Below are 21,750 nucleotides of genomic sequence, written 5' to 3' on the forward strand. Positions count from 1 at the left end.
GTGCTATAGGGGTCACAGAGCTGCAGAGGCACTGTACCAAAAACGTGCGAGCGAGACCCCCAGTCCGGGAGACTCTGAAGCAAGACCATGTGCACGAGGGCATGAGGCTTGTGTCAAGTGCAGAGGCTCAGGGAGGTCCAGCCTCAGAGCCAGGTTCCCGAGCCCGAGCTCTTGCAGTGGTGGGATAGGATCAGAGCCTCAGCAGTCTTGCTACAAAAAGAAAAATCCTTCTGCTTTTCCATGTAGCAAAGCAAAGCCTGAAAATACAAGCTGAGCGTGTCTGTCTGGAGCTGCTGATACCATTAGTGTAATTATTAAAAGACTCAGAGCCCCGGCAGATTACTTGCAGAAGTTGAAGTTGTTATCACTTAGGACAGACTTGTAGCAGTTCAGCTTGATGGACACAGGTGGGAACTGAGAGGTAAAAGCAGAAACTCCAGTAATGCCTTTTTATGGGGCCGGTACATTTCCAACAACAGAATAGAGCAGGCTCTTGAGGGCAACTAAATCTTCCAGGACTTATGTGCCAAAACCCTAAACTGACTTAGAAACTGTTTTGATTAGATCAGTGCAACTGCATCAGAGGAGAGACTCTGACTGGATTAAGCACTTCCTAAAAACTGGTGGTGTAAAGTCAGGCTGTTGTAGGAGGTAGTTTGAACCAAGCTGCTAGACTGCGTCAGGGTGTCTGAGGAGGTCTCACACTTCCAGTCTGCCTGCTCTGATGTGGGGCAATATTTCCTAGAAGAGAGGTGAAATCAAATAACTGGAGACAGCAACATAAAGTGCTGCATCCATTTCTTTACATAATGTCTGTCTGCAAGTTAAATATCCCCTTTTTGAAAATTCAGGCAATTACTTCTATGTCCAGTGGATAAAGGATTTATTTCCATCTTTATATAAAAAGACAGCTGACGTGTTCAGTCTTCTCTGAACAAACTGACATTTTTCAACCACCTCTGAACTGCTTGCCTGCACTCCGTAGTTAGCTGCCACTCTACAAATGGCAAGCATTTCCAAAAAACAAACGATGGAGCCATGAATTGTACATGTCATGGTCTACTTTATCCGGCTACAGTCATAACATGCCTGTGTTAGTGAACATTTGCCTATGCAAGTATTCCATGGGCTCCCCAATGTATGCAAAACTCACTGTTATGAAACAAATAATAACGTTTTATATTTTTTCAAAATAAGAAAACTTTGTCCCCCAAATCACAGCTCTTAAAGGCAGATCTATTGGTAAGTTTGGAGTCTTTTCCTCGAATGAGTATTTGCTGTTCCAAAATGAAATTGACTGCTCAGGCTTTTTGCTACAGTCTGGTGAGCTAAAAGCCATATGTTTCGAAATCAAAACAGAGACTCTCATATAATTATTAGACTGTAGGAGTTAGGTTTAAAAAATAGACGACAAATACCCCAACGCTTCTAATAGAATTGCAGGAGGTGACCAACCTTGAAACTCAATTCATGGTGTGTAATTGCACAAAGTAGTAAGAATGTACTTTTCCCTGTACCATATGGGAATGCCTTGAATTCTTGATTTTCCTATATCTACACAAGCAGCACAGTGCATAGAATTGTGAGGTGAAGTTCCTTTGAAAAAGGAAAAAGAAACCCTTTCAATGTGCTTTTGTCTTCGCATATAGCCTTTACAACCTACCTGCACATCACAAATGTCATAAAATCAGAATCTTCACAAGTAAAGTTCTAGCCTGTCTCTTTCATAATGCAATAAAAGAAATAATCAGTAATTTTACTTTGTGCCTTCATTATACCATTTGTATGGGTCTCTCCTAGATAGCAGTCAGACTAATTGCCATAAATTTTTCAGACAACTGGCTTGCATTATCTTCTGTATACAATGTAAAGAAAACAAACAGATTGCATCTATACAGATAGGAAAAAGGCTGTTATTTCTGTAGCTTCAACAAGATTTGAAAAATGTATGGTACCTCTCACAGGATTTGGTGCTTTGTACATAGTAACTATTGCTTAAAATTTTGAAGAATAAATGTTGCTATAAAAAATCCATATTTGTTTAAAGGTATAATTATTATGTTTTGAGAAATCTAGAGGCTATTCTTAAAATGCACATTTTTCCTTGATGTAATTAAATCATAGAGGACCTATGAGAAGGAATGGCTTATGTCTGTCTTGTTTTGAACAGCATGAAGCAATTGTCCAAGATAGCTGAGATCAGTGATACTGATACATAACAAATGAGAAAAATGAAAACAAAATCCTATTAGATTCAAGGTGGGTTAATACTTACAGTAAGACATGTAAAATACTCCACTTTCACAATGTTAAGATGCTGCAAAGACAATGAGAATACAACAGTAAAGAGAAAATTAAAGTACTTGTGTCTTGGACTTCTCACCATATTCAGACAATGCTTATTTGAACATATTGGAAGTCAAGTGATGAAGAAAATAAAGAAGTACTGCTGTCATTGCTATTTAAACATGCATTGCAAATGGATACCATGACTACCATGAAAACCGACAGAATCTAATCAAGTCCCAAATGTTGAGTAGGGAATGATTAACGTAGCACTGATACCTAAGCTGATACTAGTCAGTTCCCAAAGAAGGCAGTGTTACTTGGCACTGACAGTCACATATTTATCATGTGTCTTGGTAATTCTGCTCTTGTTCTGCAGAGGTGTACATTGTGCACAGAGGAGTACAGAGGTGTATGTTGTACTGTTTGGGATACCTATGTTTTACTTCTTTTATCATGGAGAAATAGGTTGTCTCAGAGTCTACTGGACAATGGAAGACATATTTTCTGCTATGTTAAGCCATGTTTATGCAACCTGAAGCCTATTTTCATGACTGTAGGAAAATCATTTAACATATTCTGATACTTCATTGGACTAGGACTGCTTACATGATGACTCTCTTAGAGCATGCGTGAAGAAAGAGAAAATGACGGTCAGTTCCCTAATGATCTGTAATTTCTTCAATGCCTTATTGAGGGAGCCAGCTGTTAGAAAGGCTAAAGAAGAACCAGCACATGGACTGGCTCTAATTTCAAGTTCCATTTGCTTTAGATCTTCTAGATGAACTCTCCCAATGGCTGTGTCACTGACGTTCCTGGATGTGTAACCAGATAAAAAGATTTTATGCCATGAAGTAAAGGATTTTTGGAACTTGTTTCTGACCAGAGCTAACAGAAATGGATGTTCAAGTAATGTATGTACAATGAAATTTTCATGGAATGTCCACTTTTCTAATGTTTTGGGGTTTTTTGGTTTGGTTTTTTTTGTTTGTTTGTTTTAGCTTGACTTAGACTATATGAATTTACTACAGATTGGAAATCTATAGTCAAGTAAGGATGTCGCACTAGTCTAGAACAATTCCTTGCTTGCCCAAAGAGCATAAAGGTTTGAAATAATCTATTGAAGAATGGAGTTCCTATCTTGTTGCTGGTGAGCAGACAGGAGTTCAAGGAAGCTCCCCTTGCTAATGGAGAAAGTATTGGAAAAGAAGACATCCTATTTAATTTTATCCCATAGCTTCTGGCCTTCTTTTGACAAGAATATTGATTTTTGGAAATAGATAAGGTAAGCACCAGAACTTCAGCTGGGCTGAAGACACGTCCCTAAGGATCTCTTCACAGACCTTCAGGCTCACTAGGTGCCGTTAATTGCTCAGGCTGAAGGAGTCTCTGTTATTTCATGGTGAAAAGTATCTGGTGGATGTACTCAGAACTCCCTGTCCCTTTCTGAAGCTGGGCCTGGAGCTGGTGTTTCTCATTTCAGACTGTGCATTCCTACAGATACTGTTGGAGGCTTCCAAATCCAAGACCCCAACAGGCGATGGGCTGCTGCAGCTCCAAGCCTCCAGCTCCAACCAGTAGCATGGCTGAGCATGTATTCCCCAGAGGCACACACACATGAACACACCTATGCAGCCCGTATACACAACGTGGATCCTCCAGCAACTGGGCTCAGACACTCAGTCTGCTCAGTAGCTGTCCCTGGATCCCAGTCTCCCTAGTTGCTGGCATGTGGGCACGGCAGCCCCTGAGGCCACAGCCCCACTCCAGCTGCTGGTGCAGACCCTCACATACGCACGCACACGCACTATGTGTAAACAGGCTTAGACACACAGATCACCCGGCGGCTGCCCTGGCTCCTCACCCACTGCCTCCCACAAAGATGCACACGGAAGCACACACACATGCACAAAAAGGGGTCTCTTAGTTGACCCCCTGGCCCCATGGTCTCCTCAGCAGTTGGCCAGGGCCCCCTGGTCCCTCTGGTATCCAGCTCCTCCAGTTGTCTCTCTCACAGACACACTCACACACAATCACAGGCTGGCCCAGGCACCCCCGCGACGTTCATGCTCCCCAGTTGCTCCAGGTGCTGGTGCACAGTCCCCATGACCCCTGGTCCTGCTCCAGTGCCTGCACTCAGACCCCCATGCACACACACACACTCACACAGATGCATATAGAGCCCTCACCCGGGAAAGGAGGTAAAAATGGAGTTTAAAGAGAAGCCAGAACTGATTGTAGGCACCAGGCACAGGGCATGGCCAGACATGTCCTGACCTGCCAGCTGTTCACACCCAACCGTCACCTTCTACCCTGTTCCCTCTATTTTCCCACAGTTGATTCTTCCTGTCCCTCTCTTTCCCCACCTTTGATTCCTCCCTAAACTTCCCACAATGAGTCTTGTGCAGTCTTCCCAAGCACCCCAGAACAAGCCCATACCCCCCGGCAGCAACCCCTCAGTCTGTAGGTGATCTCGGGACAGGCTCTCCCACTGACCCACGGTGGTGGGTATCACCCCTGGCCCGTGGGACTGATGCCCTCCTGGGATGCCCTGGGGCGGCCAGGGCAGGGGCTCATGTCCCTGGCTGGGCTATCGGGTTTCCCTCGCCTGGTGCTCTGCCTCTCTGCTCCTTCATGCCTGGGCAGATGAACCTTTAATCACACATCCTAACAGATACATCAGCCATTACTGACTGTGTCACGAAGGGAATCGTCTCCTGCATCTTCCACGGCTGCTCCAGGAGAGTCTGTGGAGGGAAACGGCCACACCTCCACCATCTGCTGCAGCACACAAGGAGCAGGGATGCCCAGCCTGCACTGAACATCTTGCTGCTGATTCAGATCGCCTCTCCGCTCTATTGTGCCCAACCCCTAGTCAATGGCCCGATCAGTGCCAGGGACTGTGGAAGGCTTCTCAAGCTTCTGCTAGCTGCCAGCTGCCTCAAGAAGTTGTTACTACCAGCCACGAATCACTAGGAAACAGGTAAACTTGACATTTGAAGAGAAATGAAGCTGAGTATTTTTCCTCTCACATTATTCTGTGACAATTTCTGTCACACTTCAGTCCTTCTCCTAGTGATGCGCTCTCAGCAGACTTTGTGCAGTTATCGAGAAACACTTCCTCATCCCAAGAGCTGAAAGAGACCCTCTGCAAATGACTGACTTGATATTTCCCTACTTATTACAACAGATGATGCAAAAACCAGAGGACATTTGCCCTGCCACCATAGCAGTTGCTGGAGTGTCTTGTGAGGGGCAGCCTGCCAGAGATCCTATAAAACCCTGCAGAAAACACCAGGAGGGATGATGGTCATTGATAGGAAGAGTACACATTAATTCATGCTGATGAAAATAGTGGGTATGTTGACCATATTTTCATCAGCAAGAACTGAGCTGTGCTCATGCTAAGAGTGGGGTTTATCAGGTTAGGACAACGGAAAGGTAGTACCCCAAATAGCATCGCCTGCTGCACTACATGCACTTCAAGTTATACGACAATATAGTCCCTGCATCAGAAATGGAATTTTATCTGTTGCCCCTGTAGTGGATGGGAGGTATGCTGAAAAGCAGACTAGTTGTTACTCAGTTTCTGTGTGTTTTAATCTAAATACGTCTGCATGACTATGTGATTATTCCTGTGGTCCCAGCTCAGCCACAGCATGTCTGACAATTAACCACATTTTCACTTCTCCTCTCTCTTGATAGGTTAAGACACACTAAACCTGACTCCAGACTTCCCTCAGGTAATGTTTATAAAATGGGAGGCAATAACTAACAGGAGAGAAACAATAAAAACCTGATTCTTTGGTCTTTTCTCTATTGTCACTGGCTCTGGAAGCATTCCTAATCCATTTCAGAGCAAAACCAAACAAGTAACAGAATGGTGAGGGTAATTATAGTTATCAAATCTATGCTTGTGATGTGACGTGTTGCTGAACAATGTTCAGTAAGTGCTTTGCCTCCAAGAGTTACTAGTATAAAGTCTGTGGCAGATCTGGGCATAGAACTCAGGGACCATTTATTTAACCATGGGACAATTAAACATCCACCGCAACTGACAAAAAACTACTTACAACCACAACTGAAATAAAATATGCATTTTTTTGGAGGGTGGCATTTTATAAAATTTCAGAAAGGTGTTACCAGTATAAATCTGGCAGGTTTCACAGAGAATAAATATCCTAATTCTCCAACAACAAAAAATATCTTAAGTCTGTAATTAAGAGATGATTATCAGAAGTATTTAAGTATTGTGTATGACTCCATATAAATGTCCTTCAATGTTGTTTAAAATATTTTGGGATTGGACTATTTTTTAAAAATATAATATAAAAATACAGGGAAAAATAAATTTGTGAACAATATGAATTAGCCTATTTTGATTTGCATTTGAACAAGATTATACACACGGAATTTAACAAACCTGATTCACTCTCTCAGGACAGAATACAAATTTAATTCATTAATTGCTTTTCGCTTTATTTACAGGTTAAAACTCCACTGAGACACATCATTTCACATTTAGGAGATCCTGGTTGCATGGCTATCAATCAGCATTACAGATTAGTTAAGCATATACAAATTACTTTTCCTTTTCTTTTTCTAGCTTGCTGAAAATATTCAGCCACAATAAATAAATCAAAACATCCATGTTTTGCCCTGCGTAATGTGACTTACAGCTGTCAGTGGCCTCAGAACAAGCAGGACACCCAGTTAAAGATAAATTAGTCTTCAATCAATTGGCAATGAATGTCTGGCACTTGCTGGTAGCTGTGTGTGCTCTGTGGAGTGCTGTATCTGAGTGAGGTTGTTGAGTACTCATCCTAACTTTCCTTTTTAAAACACACTTTTTTTTTTCCATAGGGGCAGACTTATTTGCAGTTGACACTCAGTTTTGCTTGGACTTCAGCTGCCCCCAAACTATTCTGCCCCCACTCATGTTGAACTACGGCATTGATTTTATGATCCACAAAAAAATGAATAAAAGATGAATTTTGACTTTGTTAAATTTTAGCCAACCAAAGTTCAAAAGATCATAGGACTACAACAGAGATGTAGTAACAGAAATGTAGGAGTAATGAAACTAGAACAAACTCTTAGTGGAAAAATATATTTGCAGATATGGTCTGCAGTCTTTTAAATGTAACGATACTTGAAATTTAGTCTGCAGGTAGCCTGGACCTTTGTATAACTCACACTGACCAGCAACAGGAGCAGAAATGTATCATCAAAGATAGAAAAGCTTTGGACAGCACAAGTCAGATTAAGCAGAACGGGAAGATAGGAAAAAAGAAACCTAACTTTCTAATATTCATGTGTGTAAACTGTGCTGCTGATGATCTGTTCAATTTTATTATACGACAGTGCATGTGAATATATGATACCCAAATATAGGTAAGAAAAGGAGAATCACAATGTTTCTGCAATCACACAGCAGCCCACAGGAAGTCAGAGACACGCGAAAGCTTCCGTCAAGCAGGACTTCACACGAGGAAAGCTCAGGATATAGTACAAGCAGGAAAGGTTCCACCAGAGGTTCTGCAGGAAAGGGCACAAGAATCATCAGATGTGTAATGTTTTCCTTATGTGGAATGGGTATATCATAGAAATCGGTGAAATTATGAATGGTCTGGAAAGAACAAATAGGAAGTTTTCATTCAGTGGTTCATAATAGAAGAGTGGATAAGGAATCAGAAGAAATTATCAAGCAGGAGATTTAAAATAAATGAAAAGTGGTAGGTTTTTTACCCACATGTAACTGCACTTTGGATTTCATTACCAAGAAAAGTTGTGGAGGCCAAAAGTATAAATGGATTAAAAAAACAAATAGGCAAGTTTATGGAAAATATTTCCATAGGAAATACAAAGAGCAGAGGTCCAGACGCAGCCTCCAGTTCTCAAAACCTCTAAGCTGTATCATTCCGTTCACATCGAGTTTTAACTCTTTAAAAGTCTCCTGTTAATTACTGAGAGAGATGGAGTTTTGGTTCAACCCTTAGATTCTTATATACTGGGACTGCAGCAAGTGGTTTGTATATGTCATACTGGATCCTGTAAGAAAATGGTTTTACTGTCATTAAGAACACTACTATAGCATTTAACAAGTGATCTCAGGATTCAGAAGCCATTGTGCCAAACAAGAAATGAAGAAGCCTCTTCTTAAACCACAGATCATGATCTTTTCCTTAGCAATGGGACATATTTTACTTAACCATGTACAAATATGTCAGGGGCAGTTATTCAAAAATTTAATCACAAATAATTTGTCACCCTGGCTTTGTAGTCTCACACTTCCAGTGTGAGAACAGAGCTGTAGGGATGAGAAAATAGCCAGCTTAGCTTCAATGTCACAGGCATCTGAAATGGGAGTAACAAGTTGTACAAATGCTGAGGACTCCAAATTAGGTGCTTGAATTTATTTCAGTTTTAATAAATCAAAGTTCTTGCTAGCAGCTCCGAGACAGAATTTTAAAAAGAGTGTTATTCCTTTCTCAACATAGACTCCCTCCCCTTCTGAAATAAGAATGCATAAATTACAAATGGAGGTCTTCTGGTGCAGCACTGACTGTTATACTAAGAGTACATTTTAACTAGACTTGTCAACAGGTTGAGATCAGCAACATTTACAGGCATATCACTTCTCTTGCTATAAAGCTGGCATAATAATTTCCTTCACAGTTGGAAAAGTATTTAATATTTGTTTCCCTGGAATAAACAATACCTATTTGAAATGAAACCTTAGGTGTCCTTAATAATATGACCCTTAAATTGCAGTTCCTTTTTGGCTACTCAGTTAATATGAAATAGAAGACGAATTCTACTACATGCCGGGAGATAAGTAAAGAGATGCTAATTTTCAGCTTTTCTCTTCTTGTAACAGTTGTGTACTAAGAAATATTCTCTCTCCCCCTTCTCCAGGCAAGATTAGCATTCTTTTCAGAATCAGGGCAGATCACTTGCATAAACACCACATTACTCCATTGCACCAAGGTGACTGAATACCAAATTATTCAGTCCAGAGGAAATATTACACGCTTGCTTTATGTCTGTATAGATGTAGATATTTCACATGTGGAAGAAGTACCAGTAGATGGTGCTCAAGAATATATTGCATAAACAGCTATGTGTTGGTTGAGAATAGAGAGAGGAAATAATGGATAATGCCTTTCTGAAGCAACTTTCCAACAGAGCAGCGGAGGCAAGTAACCTTAGCTATTCCAAAATGTAAACGGGTAAGAGTAAGGAAGGTACTGTGTGACAGAGTAGGGGAGATCCTGCATGAAATATTTTGTGATATGAGGCTTAAGCTGTAAAATTTACTTAACCTACTTTTACCACAGTCTAGATCAGAGCTTGTTGTTCAGACTCCCTTTATACACAATAGAGAAAAATAAGCAGTACTACCAAAAGCCTCATTTTTTTCTAAGGTGGATACTTCTTGGGTTTGTAGGCTCCATCGAGCTATGTTGTGTGCTGCATAGGACCTATGTGCACAACAGTTCTCACCAAATTCTTGAGAAAGTCTCCACTGGCTTCCCTCCCCAGGAAGACCACAGACACAGAGTTGGATTGTCCTATACCTCATTAATTTTTGGCTTTTGTAACACCTCTTGTGTTTGTTAGGGAGCCATCATTATTGTAATCCTGAAACCTCTATTGGAATAGAGAGATTGGAAAACATGCAACACAAAAATGATTCAAGATCAAAGAAGCTCAAAAGACTTTATGATCATCTTTCTGACTCTGTACTCCATTTATTCCAGATCTTCTTTGGACATATATGGGCTTTGATGTCCACATTCTTATGAAAAAAAAAAAAACCACAACAACGCAACCTGTTAATGGAAACTTTAAATATTTCCTCACATCTTCAGTGTTGAACAAATAAAACGAGCCTCTGAACAGGTACTTGGGTTTTGGTTTGTTTTTTTTTTTTAAAAAAGAAAAGTAGATTCTACACAAAGTTTGTATGTATATAAATGTATAAACACACAGAGACATATGTATATATGTATATATATAAAGTTCCTTCACTTTGCTGAATTATACCATTTAAAACAAATAAGAAATTCTACTCCAAATGTTTTTAATAGGAAAATAGAATGGAATTTTTTACTTGATTAGTCTCTTTTACTTGACATTGCCATGGGATATTTGACACCTGGAGCAAGAGGTTGATTTAGCGTTCCTCCCTATTGTAGTAAAGGATTGGGAGCAGGATCATGTTCAAAGGAAAATCGCATTGGGAATCATTCATAGCTGGCCTCTTGTGGAATAGATATTAAATTGAAATTCTGTGTCTGCTGGTATATTTGCTTCCTTTTCCAGAATCCTTTCACTTAAGCCTTGTTGCAGCCTGATGAGATTCATGAAGGAAATCCCTAGAATAATGTTTACAGTGACCTATTTATGGATTCTTTCTATACCTCTAAATTGAATGTTACAAGGTGATTTTCCTGCTTTCCATTGACTTGAAACACAAAGGTGATTTCTGCCCCAGTAATATCAAATACATTTCATAAGGAATACTAATACCGTCGAGATTTCATTAAATACATAGGTCTGTAAAGGTTTTCCTTCCTTATTGTTCTGAATCATTATCTGATGGCCTCCATAGTAAATATGCAAAGAGTATTGCAACCTTTGCAACAGAAAATCTCTCTCTTGATAGCTCCACCCTGTCAGAGTCTTCCAACTAAGCATTACTGATGGGAATTTAAAGATAGAAATTAATTACAAGCTTGAATTGTTTCACCACAGTGTGCTGCCATGTTTGTCACATCACTTTCAGCTTCAGTGCTTGCTGTCACTTGTCTCTCAAGAAGTATTTGATTCTAGTAATTTTACAAATATATTTGTATTTGGAGATGCATTTCTGGAAATTAGAATTCTGATAGTGGGTCATGGCCAGGGGAGACCTATTCAGTTTTTCAAAGCCTTGAATGAAAATCATTCCTTTGAAATGTGACACTACCGTCAGTGGCGAAGATATGTCTAAACATGTGGTTTGCTTAGCCTCTGTTCAACAGGTGAACTTCAACTCTGCCATTTATTTTGACACAGTTCATTTTTATGTCACTACTAGTAAGGGCTGCTTGAATTATAATCCCAATCTAAAAAGTGTTTTTTTAAGAAACAGCATTGTGGGGCTCCAGGTTAATTTCTGACCCAGTAATTTGCAGCTCAAAACTACTCTAATATGTGTTTCAAAGGAAGAGAGGGAAGTACTGTTCCTCTCCATTGACCCTTGCTAATTTCTTTTTCTATTTTGCCTGTTTCTTATTACATAGATTCTGCAGACTCAGCCTGGAGTCTAGAAGACAAATTAACTTCTTTCTTTTTCCTCACAGTTAAATAGGATTCACCAACCCAAAAGTTAGATTAGTTTAAAACTTTTTTGTATTTGGTTTATGAATCATTCACAGGCTGTCTCTGATATTTTAAACATAGATTTTGTCATTCTTGTTTGGACAGACTTTCAATTTTAGGGTCTGTTCATTGTGATTATTTACTAATTTTGATTGTGAGTTCCAGTGATATTGGCAGTGCTCCAGAATTTTGATTGTGAGTTCCAGTGACATTGGCACCGCTCCAGAACTCCATGTCTAACACTTTTTCATAGAGATAAGAATGGTAATAAATTATTCTATGATCTATTATTATCCTCTACTTGGAATTCATGAGGCCTCATCTAGAGTACTATGTCCAGCATTAGTCCCCGCAGTACAAGGAAGATAATGCAAATGCAGCAAAAGGCTCCTGAGATGATTAAGGGGCTGGAGCACATGGTATTAGAAGAGAGAAGAAGAAAGGGGATAAACGCCCTCTGCCTAGAGGGGATTTATAGAGAAAAGAAAGCAACACTTGTCTCAGAGGTCCTTCCTCCGTGCAAGGACAAGAAGGAATCTCCCCAAAGGAAATTCTTGCTGGATATAAGGAAAAAGATGTTTTCACAATGAACATGGTTATGACCAGGAACAGGCTCCCAGAGATTTTGGACCTTAATTGCTAGAGATTTTAAAAACTTAACTGGACACAGTACTGAGTAACCTGCTATAACTTCAAAGTTGTCCTTGCTTTCAGCAGAGATTAGACTAAATGATCTCCAAAATTCCTTTCCAACCTAAATTATTATGTCAGTCTAATGACTATTTTCATTTTTTCCTGTCAGATTTCCCCTATTTCAATCTCTCTTTCCCTTTCTCTGTCCTTTCCCTTTATTTCTTATCTGGTTCTTCATTTGCTCCCTTCCTTTGTTATTCTTTCCATTTTTTCTTCTATGGCATTACTTCATTTTTAACTTTTCTGTTGCTTTTGTCATCTTTGTACAACAGTCCATTTACCTGTAAAAACTCTATAATGCAGGCAGGAAAAAAAACCCCAAACCAAAAAAACCCCATCCAGAGAAAAACACATGACAAAAATATAGGGAGGCTGATTAAAAGGATGTACAGGTCTCTTTTATTCCCTTCAGTAATGGATAGAAAACTTATTTACACAACAGCCTGCGGGTCAGACTACTTCTCTTCCACTTTTTCTTCTCTCCTGTACTTAACAGGTGCCCTCTTCCTACCTTTGGTACCCTGAACGCCCCTGTCCAATAGTCCCAGTATCTAACCCCTGTACCCATCCTGATATTACTGTTATACCTTCTTCACTCAGCTTTTGTCTCTGTCTCCTTTCCCCCTCAGTGTATTTTCCCTTTCAGCTCCTTTTACAGGCTCCTTTCCCCTTCAGTGCGTTCCCCCTTTCAGGTCCTTCTTTTAAAGGCTCTCAGTTTAAGCTTTCTAGCTCATCAAGTCTTATCTAATTTCAGATATTCCTTTTCACCCAGCTTTGCGGTAGTCAGAAATTCCAGTCAGCATTTGCAGTTTTTCAACTAAGTTTTCCATATCAGAGTTCCCTTATGAGTCTGTGTGCTTTCCCAAAGCCTTATGACAACTCCAAATGTGATCATTTTTTTGCGGGGAAAAAAAAAGAAAATGATGATATCACTTGCAGAAAAACAGCTCTGCAGAATTTCAATGCATAGCACGGAAGAGCAGAGCTTGAAAACGTTAAACTTTTTCAGTGAAATAGCTGTAAGAATTTGTTACCAATAGCAAAACAACATATTTTCTCATTGTCAGAAATGGCCAGAGTATATTTATGGAAACCTCATGAAGTAAAGTTGCCTCAAGGCAGACACCTGGCATGGGAAATTGGAGCAAGAATAGTTAACCTCTGTAAAGTCTATAAATACTTGAAAACTGAGTGTTGAATATGAAGGTATTGAATAGAGGAGACATTTCTAATTTGGCTTATAATACATTGTTATACAATTTTATTTTTGTTCAAATGTAATGTGCTGTTTTGAGATTCTATTCCTTCTCCCATTTATTGCTAATTTCATACTGGACACGTGCCAATATTAAGTCCTGATCAATGTCTAAGCACACAACTGTTAATTTCCTTTTTCTTGGTATTCTGATACCATTCCAAATTCTATTTTTGTTTATCTCTTTATCTCATGGGATAACCACATTTTTCTTTTTCATCCATTTGACTTAATTCCATCACCTGTCCTTTTTCTAATTAATTAGTAGGGACCTTAACTTTCAATTTCATGTTCATATACACAAATGTCCACTGACAGCAATGTCTTTTCTTCACCTTGGGTGGTCCTAGTATTTTCCATATCATAATTTTCACATGCAGCAAAGATATCTTGCAATATTGCTGCAGTGATTTTGCTTTTACATAAAATTAACCAAGTCCAATGACTAGCTTCTACATTTTAAATGGCTTAAACCAGGCCTTACTGTTTAAACTCTTATTAACAACCTGCCTCTCTCTTTATTTCTTCTATCTTCTTGGAATTAGTGTTCCCACAAAATCAAGCACAAAATATGTATTACTATATTTCTTATGCTCTTTCAATTCTCTTTTCATATCACTGAGAATTTCTCCTTGCAACACTGTACAAAATGCTTTAATGCATTTCCAGAGAATTTGTTGTTCTGGCTTCAAACTGAGTTTGACTCTCAGTTGGATTAAATCTCAAATTCAAGACAAGGCATTTGCCTTCCAGCATTTTGCTAGAGACTTACTAAATCCAGGTTCTCTTCTTAATATCCCCAAATATTGACTGTATCTAACTGTTTGCTAGGCATCTAAGGGACAAAAATCATGAAAATACTCCAAATGCAAAAAACAAATTAGTGAGTAACCATATCACATTAATTAGAGTGCAGATGAAGAAATATCTCAGTTATTATTGGTTTTACAGAGACTTACTGAAGTGAGATAATCACTGAAGTCAATCGGACAAACCCTGAAAATAGAGAGGTCAGCCATGGAACTTGGCTATTATTTTATTCATAGTAGATGGACATAAGAAAAAGAAATAGGCTGTATCATTTAACCAGCAATGAATGGCCATGGGTAATCCTGGCTGAAAACAGTGTTTATGTACAGGTATATATGTAGCTAAACATATAGACATATGTTTATATGTATATAGGCATTTGGACTAGATGATCATTGTAGGTCTCTTCCAACTGAAATTATTCTATTCTATTCTATTCTAGTCTAGTCTATTCTATTCTATATATCTAAAGTATATATATTACAAAAAATAATATAATTCCTATTTTGATATTTAACTATCACTTGTGAAAGTATATAACAGAGTAGAAACTGTTTAGATCTCTCTTAGAGTCATAAAACAGAAGCTTGAAACAAAGAGTGGCAATCTGCAACCACCTTGCCTTAGGTAGTATTCAAGAAAACATTCAAAATTAGAAAATCACAGAGACATGTAATTTCATGCTTTTTTCAAGGCACAGATAATACATGGACCTTGAGTGATGACTACTGCCTTACAATATACTGACCCCCTCCACTGAGAAGGGATTACTACACACACTGGAGGGATATTTTTTTTCAATACATCATTCTACATCTACAATATTAGAAGAACTGATAAGTTGATCCATATCATGCTTACATGTTAAAGATCTCAAATATATGAAAGTAGATTTCTGGGAGAGGTAAAGGACAGAGGAGAAGGGTAGGATGATAAATAATGCCAGTAATCCCAAAGATACTCAAGAAACATTTCCCATGGTCAAAAGGGAGAGTTTGTGTAAAGTTGATCAGCTAGAATATGACTAGTGAAACTATTCAGTTTTCAAAGTGTTTGCTGAATTTTAGACAAAATACTCATAATAAGAGTAAAGTTTGAGCAAGGTTTCATAATTCTCTGTTCCTCAAAATACCCCTTCATACAAAATATCTGCTCAATGACAACTGAATTACAGCACCTTGTCCCTCTGATGCTTTCCAAAAAAACCTCTTAAAAAGTATGGCCCATGAAGTTCAACCAGCAAAGAATTAATGCCAGATGCCATCTTTGGAATAAAAGAATGGAAGCATAAATCCACGTCAAGTACAGCTTAAATCTGTTAAGATCTCAGCAAGGTACCTGATACTGGGTACACCCAGTCTGCTTAATATGCAGGAACAGGGGAAAAATAAACAACAAAACCAAGACAATTTCTGATTCCCACAGCAGTTGAGAATATTAACTTAACAATGTCTCCTGGGGACAATTATCTACATGATGCATCTTTTGCAGGCCAAAGAAAACATGATTATTGGAGAAAGCCCTGGAATCAGGCATCAACTTTTCCATCCTGCAACAGGGACTACAATAATTTTTTGTATGTGTTTATTCAAAGCTATTGTAAATTCTAATATTACTATCTCTATATAGGGATTTTTCAAGCTCTGTAATTTCCAACTATTAATCTTCCATATATGGTAAATTCCAGGGTTAACAAAATCTACTTAATATCACTTTATTTGTTTTAACCTCTTCTTCCAATTGATGCAGAACTCCTCAAAGCAACGAAGTCTGCTCTCCCTCTCCTGAAAGAAAAACAAAAATACAAACCATCCAAACAAAATCCCCCAACTCTGACTTGAAATGATAAAAAAATGCAACAGGAGCAATTGATTTGAAAGGAAGAAAGAAGTCATGCACATTGGATAACATTATGATGTGCAATCTTGGTAGCTTTTTGGTGTTATTTTGCTTTATAACTTGAAAAACTGCCTAATGCATAAAATCAGAGAAATCAAGGCTTATTATCTTGGGGTATATTACTATCCACACTCCCAGACTCAAGTAGGTGCCCATTTGAAGGGGTGGGACTAGAAGGGGGATCAGAGACTAATGCTGCTGGATCTCAGAAGACAGTGCAGACACATGTAAACTTCTCCAAAGAAGTCATGTGCCACCAGTACTGTGATTCTCAATTAAAGGATCAATCCATTCTGCAGCATCTTCTGAACACACAGCCCTGTCTATCTTCAGGGACCATTTTAGAAAGAGATATTCAACCAACAAACCTGAATCCACTGCCAAAGCTAAAATAACAGGTTTATTGTCCATTTTTCAATTAGATCAACCGCCTACTAAACGAGATCACAATAGCAGGCCTTTCGACTGCCATTGTGAACAAAAATAAAGAATTGATGACCTGAATGAAAACACCCCCAAATATTTTGATTCTTCTAAGCCTCGGTCTTTGCAACATTTAAACTACTGCTTTTATTAGAGATACCATTGCATTCCCAGGAATTAGGGTACTGCCCCTAAGCCCAGCTTGTCTTTTCTTAGAGCATTGTTAATTAAATATCTAGCCCCAATGTGAAAGACCTTATTCTTAATTAACACTAACCCCCCCAAAAGTTTAACTTAACAATCTTGCAATTTAGATAAATCTCTTGAGCATCAGAAATGGTATTTGATAACACAAAAATATATGTATACAAAAGAACAGATCATTCAGAGTCTTTGGGGCTTTACTGACCTTACCAAGTTTTGCTAGATTTGTGATCTGCTCCTCATCGCTTAAAAATACAGGGTTACTAGCAAGTCTAAGAACAAACACATAGGTAGATACAACAAGGCCAAAATAAAAATACTCCATAGGGCAATCTGTCTGTAATTATCTGAATGACATGGTTGAAAGTGCTGACAAACATGACAGTTTTATGGTAAAGAACATATATCGCACATTTTCACAACTATTTGCCATCTAGGTACTTAGAACATACTCTGAAGAGGCAAAATCTGGGCCAAAGTCCTGTAGACAATTATTCCCAAATCAAAGCCCTAAAATTCTCAGCAAATTGTAAAGTGGTGTTAGCACGATTTTTGCAGACACCAATCTACAAATCAACTCCCACCTCTTCGAGGACAGAACAATGGAGAAAATGCCAGTTCTCAAAATACTGAATAGCTTAACCTATAAATTTATTACTGTGCTGATAGGTTTTCACCCTTACTTTACAGCTCAGATCAGTTGGCTGAAATATTGGTGTATTTTATGTACCTGGAACTACAGGGATCTCTAGGTCTTCTGAACCTATAAGAAACAGTAGCCTCAATGGCAGAATGGGAATTAAGTCTTGGTTCATGACAGAACAAGACTTAAAAGCCAGTCTACCACATCCTGTCTTCCTCATGCCCCTGCCACTCTGAATTTCAGTTTTGAAAGAGAACAATTCCATCATAAAGAGATATGAGAAAAAAACCCCACTCATTTGCTAACCCACTTATAAATGGGTTGAATTTCTGTCTCCTGCTTCTCTGGTTTCAATATTTTATGTCAAGCACTGAATTTTGTTACAGGCGTCAGTCATGTCATATATATGTCATTTGATCAACACATACTGACACCACAGGGTAATAACTAGAAACATTACTAACTAGTCACCACAAAGACTCTTGATGAAATCCTTCGTTTCCCCTACCTGTTTGTCAAAGATCACGGAATACAATAGTCTCAGCCTCCCCATTTTGCTGAAGCATAATTCTGTGCTTGGAGTCATTCTCATGGGCTTGAAAAGCTTTTATTTAATTTGGTTTCATTGCTGTACTCATCTGTGATACACGTGTCTAACCTGAACATAGCAATTTGCTGTTGAATTTGCTTGTGATTAGCAGTGCACTGAAGTTTTGTTCCAGGTGGTCAAAATATGTGCAACTGTGGTAGACGTGCTTTACATTGCATCTTTGCCATTCTTCACAATGGGACAAAGAACTATCCTTGCTAATGCTCTGTAAGTCTGTACACAAGATTTCACACAGCAAGACAACTGAGCCAAAGGATACCTTGTATGTTCAAGAACAGGTAGTATTTGGATATATTCATAACTTCCTTTTGAAATTACAGTGGAGGTACTGCTGTAGGGCACTTAAAATCCAAGGCAATGGGAGCTGGGGCTAGCAAGGAAGGCAGAGAGAAAAGTTACAAAGAACTCAGAAACAGCCAGCTAGTGTTTATTCTACATAGAGGGGGAAGGAATATGCCTTCTGTGAAAAATTGGCTTAGGTAGCGGTTCCTTTCTGGATACAGCTGAATGCTGTTTCAGCTTTAGTGGTAACCTAAGCACTCCACTAAACTAATAATTGACGCAAAATGGTGTATTTTATAGATCTGGAGGGAAAACTTCTGGTGAACCTATCATCGTGGTTTAGGATTAATGATGCTAAGAAACTTGCCATTTGTTATCTGATTTAAACTTTGTTCCCATCTGACTTGTAAGTACTCAGCTAACTAGAGTTAGGGTTTACATCATCTTACATGAACTAGGAACACATGTGGAGGTCCAGGGCTTGTAGATTTTCTGCACTGATTCCAAAAGCTGTATAGGGATGAGGCCATAGATAGGTTAGAGATGTTTGTTTTCACTAGTAATTAATGAGCAATCAGCTGTTAATCTGGGAACTGAAATCTTGGTTACTTAGGTTATTCGGGTCCTATCAAGCTTCTAAAGTGAGTGTTAGGATCAGGATGTTTGGCTGTTGTATGCTGGGGAAAACCCTAAACTAAACTTCAGGATGAGTAGATATTGTTTATATTTTATATATTGATTTGTATTTCATCTGTTTCCAAAGTCTACACACTTCTCATCCATTTAAATTGGTTGGTCTTTTTTGTTTGTTTTGTTTTAACCGGGAACTGAGTAAGATATGGATATGCACCTTAAAGGAATATTGGAAATGTCCCAATCAATAGTGGTCAATTCTGAGTCTACAGTGTGTGTTTAAGCGCATCCGTAACTGTTTCTTCTAGACTGTAGCTTTACTAGGAAAACAAATGAGTATTAGCTGAGATCATCTGTGCAAACTTGGTCCATTACATGTTCTTTCTTACAGGTAGATCAGGGCACTCCTTATATTCATTATCCCCTCAGTCGCCACTTACCTGTTGCCCACACAAGGTAGGAATCTACTTGCTTTGTAAGTCAGCTATGTTTTCCCATTTACTCTTGCAGGCTGAGGTATTTTTTGTATTGTCTTTGTAAAATACGGGAGCAGTTTACACAAGACTATATGCAGAACAGTTCCAAACAGTTACAGCACTACAATTTCATAATGCCTTTCAAAATTTTGTTCCCTTATGATGTCATGAGGTATTTTTTAACATAGCTTTAATTAGGTGAATTATTTAAATGTCTTATCATGCCAATCTAATGTATAAAAAGCTATAATAAAATATATAAATGTGTAATATTCTGAGCATTTTCCAGAGAAAAAATCAGTTGCATTAGTAAAGAAATAGCTACTGGTATGTTTTTCTGAAAAGAAGAACTGTATATTACAAAAAGCAAAGTAGTCCCTATTGGAGTATTAGAAAGTCTGGGATTTTATGTTTGGTTCTTATGACTAAAGCATTTATGGCATCATAAGAACTGCTTAATGAATGTACTGCCTAGTAATACCCCACAGGGCATACTTCATTCTCTTCCTGTTACTGCTTTTGTCTCTGCAGATAATTCTACAAGCTCACTGTTAAGAAAGCAGAACTGTTACTGATCATGTATGTTTATTAGAAATGGCTGGTCATGGAGAACACTAGTGGCTTGAATGATTCAAACTTATCTAGATATTTTACAGGTAATTACACACAAATGAGAATTGATGACTGCTGGGATTTTCTGCGTTTTGCATATTATGCTTGATAATATATTGGTATGCATTGAAACAATACTGTACCGGCTCCTATAATTTCCTGGAGGTGGTCTGATGTATAAGCTCATGTCCTTAGATTTTCCACAAGTTAGTAATTTATGATGATTGGTTCTTTTCGATCTCCCAGGAATTGCTTTCTTTTTTGATGGTTCAATTGCTAAATCCAATATTGTAAAACAGTTAAGAATCTTTTATTCTTTTTTTGATTTAAGTTTTATGGCTAGGACTTCAGTTTCTTTTTAGTTCTAATATATTACATGGCAATTTAATAGTTTTAAAGCATGCCTAATTCTGGACTAATTTGCTACATGTGTGTTACCATGTAGGACAGATCAACGGGAGCAATTCTACAGAGTGAAACCAATGCTACTGAGTACTTTATAGGTACACTATATGCAATATGGGATTTTTTTTTTTATTAGTGTGAGGTTTTGGGTTTTTTTTCTTTTCTTTTAATTTTTTAAATTTTATTTTCAGATGAGTTCTAATCTGGTCCAGTAGACTGAAGTAGCAGTGGGAGTACCCTAGAAACACCTCTGAAGCACATCTACCCATTTACCTCTCATCAGAAATGTATCAAGTTCATGCACTCCAAGATTGGTTTACATTGTGGAACTGGAAGAAGCACAGGAAGAATGGATGACTGAGAAATTTGCTTCAAAAACACTTGTTGGATCCAAAGTCTAACACTAAAGCAGCTGCATCTATGTGGGACTGATTCAGGCACAAGATATTAAAAAGTGTGTTCTGATATGATGTGAAAAAAAAATATTAAACTGCACGTCTCAGTCACAGTAGCTGGAGGAAAAGAGATATTTTTGCTCATCTGGGATCATATTATAAACTACAGGGAAAGGTTCTGACCTTGGAAACCAGGGCCCACCTTGCTTAGATGCAAAAGGGGACTCTGAGAACATGCAGTGAGTGGAGAGTCATTTATACTGAATAATTCTGCCTAAAAACACTTTCCCCCCACCCCTCCCTCCTTTCTGGGCTTAACTTTACTCCACATTTTCTCTACTCCTCTCCCCCAGCAGCGCAGGGGGATGGGGGAATGGGTGTTGGGGTCAGTTCATCACACGCTGTCTCTGCCGCTCCTTCCTCCTCAGAGGGAGGACTCCTCACTCTTCCCCTGCTCCAGAGTGGGGTGCCTCCCATGGGAAACAGTCCTCCATGAAGTGCTCCAGCGTGTGTCCAGCGTGTGTCCCTTCCACGGGCTGCAGTCCTCCAGGCACAGACTGCTCCAGCGTGGGTCCCCCCTGGGGTCACAAGTCCTGCCAGCAAATCTGCTCCAGTGTGGGCTCCTCTCCCCACAGATCCACAAGTCCTGCCAGCAAATCTGCTCCAGTGTGGGCTCCTCTCCCCACAGATCCACAGGTCCTGCCAGGAGCCTGCTCCAGCGTGGGGTTCCCACGGGGTCACAGCCTCCTTCGGGC

The 21,750-nt window shown here is 39.0% G+C and overlaps 1 long non-coding RNA gene across 1 annotated transcript; it reads left to right on the forward strand.

The window, feature by feature from the left end:
• The first annotated feature begins 18,382 nt into the window (after positions 1-18,382).
• Positions 18,383-21,324, forward strand: LOC128140235 (uncharacterized). The gene is made up of 4 exons (XR_008234660.1): positions 18,383-18,470; positions 19,499-19,563; positions 20,115-20,239; positions 20,792-21,324. It is a non-coding gene; the product is annotated as an uncharacterized LOC128140235 (long non-coding RNA).
• Positions 21,325-21,750: the final 426 nt, after the last annotated feature.

The sequence above is a fragment of the Harpia harpyja genome, chromosome 3 (assembly GCF_026419915.1).
Source record: "Harpia harpyja isolate bHarHar1 chromosome 3, bHarHar1 primary haplotype, whole genome shotgun sequence".
Taxonomy (NCBI): Eukaryota; Metazoa; Chordata; class Aves; order Accipitriformes; family Accipitridae; genus Harpia; species Harpia harpyja.